Source organism: Pezoporus flaviventris, unplaced genomic scaffold, assembly GCF_033815535.1.
Source record: "Pezoporus flaviventris isolate CSIRO_AGI_PZ_B2104156 unplaced genomic scaffold, CSIRO_AGI_Pfla_v1 ptg000154l, whole genome shotgun sequence".
Lineage (NCBI taxonomy): Eukaryota > Metazoa > Chordata > Aves > Psittaciformes > Psittacidae > Pezoporus > Pezoporus flaviventris.
The window spans coordinates 199,839-202,059 of record NW_026892702.1 but is presented as its reverse complement, the minus strand read 5'-3'; the positions used below and the strand labels follow the sequence as shown (position 1 = coordinate 202,059).

Here is a 2,221-nt window from a genome sequence, read left to right as displayed (position 1 = left end):
TCTTCGACCTAAGTTAGTCTAAAAGTACTTTAACCCTGTGTTTTCCAGGCACTAGCTTTTCTTATATCAACCCCTCTGCCCCCCCCCCCCCCCCCCCCTTTTCTTTTACCTTTACAAGTTCTTTTGCTATGTGACTCCATTTTGCTCAAGAGTTCTGGCCATTTTCAACTTGCTGTCTAATCTTCTGCCTTTAGCAGGCTTTGCAAACTCATACAGTTATAGCCACATAGCAACACCCATGATTTGTGAAAGCCAATACATTTATGTGTTTATCACAGCGGGAAGGAACAACCCCTCGCAGGAAAGGGAAGTGCTGGGTGGGTGATGCTGCTCCAATTTCCAGTCCCTCTGAGCACTTCTTCAGAGCGTCCTTCTGAAAGACACTGAGGCAGCATTTACCTGCTAGGGAAGGATCCTGAGCATTGATGTTTTTTTACTCTTGGTGAGTAGGTTGCGCAGTGGGAGCAGAGTCGTGTGTAAATTGAACTTCTGTATCGGACATCCCTCCTGTCCTAACCTGTCACTGCCTTTTTCTCCGATGACAGCGCCCCATGCCCAGAGGCAGTAAATGTCCAACAGCAGCTCCATCACCCAGCTCCTCCTCCTGCCATTCTCAGACAAGCGGGAGCTGCAGCTCCGGAACTTCTGGCTCTTCCGGGGCATACTCCTGGCTGCGCTCCTGCGCAACGGCCTCAGCAGCAGCAGCACAGCCTGCGACCAGCACCTCCACACCCCCATGTACTTCTTCCTCCTCAGCCCCTCCCTCCTGGACCTGGGCTCCACCTCTACCATTGTCCCTAAATCCATGGCCAATTCCCTCCAGAACACCGGGGCCATCTTCTACCTGGGATGTGCTGCACAGGTTCTTCTGTTTGTCTTTTTTATTTCAGCAGAATTTTCTCTTCTCAATGTCATGTCCTATGGCCACTACGTGGCCATTTGCAAATCCCTGCACTACAGGACCCTTCAGGGCAGCAGAGCTTGTGTCCACATAGCAGCAGCTGCATGAGGCAGTGGGTTTCTCTGTGCGGGGCTGCAAACAGCTAATACATTTTCTTTACCTTTCTGCCAAGGCAATGCTGTGGAGCAGTGCTTCTGTGAATTTTCCCAGATCCTCAAGCTCTCCTGCTCAGAATCATATCTCAGAAAAGCTGGGCTTCTTGTGGTTGGTACCTCTATAACATGTGGGTGTTTTGTTTTCGCTGTGGGGTACTATGTGCAGACCTTCAGGGCCGTGCTGAGGATCCCCTCTGAGCAGGGATGCCACAAAGCCTTTTCCACGTGCCTCCCTCAGCTGGCCGTGGTCTCCCTCTTTGTCAGCACTGGCACATTTGCCTACCTGAAGCACCCCTCCAGCTCCTCCCCATCCCTAGATCTGGTGGTGTCGTGCTGTACTCGGTGGTGCCTCCAACAGTGAACCCCCTCCTCTTCAGCCTGAGGAACTAGGAGCTCAAGGATGTTCTGGGGATGCTGATGACTGGATGTGTTTCAGCAGCCATACACTGCCTGCTTTCCTCTGCAAAGGGCTCCAAGTGTAGGTCATGACAGGCCATGTCTGTCTTTCCTCCTTTACATTTGTTTTCCTTTTTCCACTTGTGATGTTGTCCTCTAAGACATGTCAATTTTCATCCCCTGCTACTTCAGTATCTGCCCATCTTGTGTGACCTGCAGACTTTGTGTCAGTGGGGGGCTCTCACTGTACTTAAGGGAAATAAATGATTCTGCAGCAACTTCTTCTCTGTGTGTTGTGGTTTAAGCCCAGTTGGTAACTCAGACCCATGCAGCTGCTAGCTCATTCCCCCCCCCCCCCCAGTTCTTCCCTTTTCCCCACTCCTGGAGCGATGGGGAGAACTGAAAAAATGTAAATCCCATCAGTTGAGGTAAGAACATTCCAATAACTAAAGTATAATATAACACTGCTACTACTACCACTAATAATAATAATGATAAGGGAAATAACAAGGGGAGATAATACAGAACTAAAAGGGGATAAGGAAAAAACCCAACAATAAACACAAGTGATGCACAATACAATTGCTCATCACCCACCCACTGACACCCAGCCTAGCTTAATTTCCTCCAAGGCAGCTATATCAAAAGCCCACCTGTACCCTTCTGGGTCTTTGAAGTACCATCTCCTCAGACAGTCTATGCCAAGGACGCATGGAGCCTCTGAACCCGTCACAATAGGGTGCTTTTGCCACTCCTTCACAATTAGGCT

The 2,221-nt window shown here is 49.7% G+C and overlaps 1 pseudogene; it reads left to right on the top strand.

Annotated features, from left to right (window-relative positions):
* Nucleotides 1-568: 568 nt before the first annotated feature.
* Nucleotides 569-1,697, top strand: LOC133283141 (olfactory receptor 14A16-like; annotated as a pseudogene).
* The last annotated feature ends 524 nt before the right edge of the window (nt 1,698-2,221 follow it).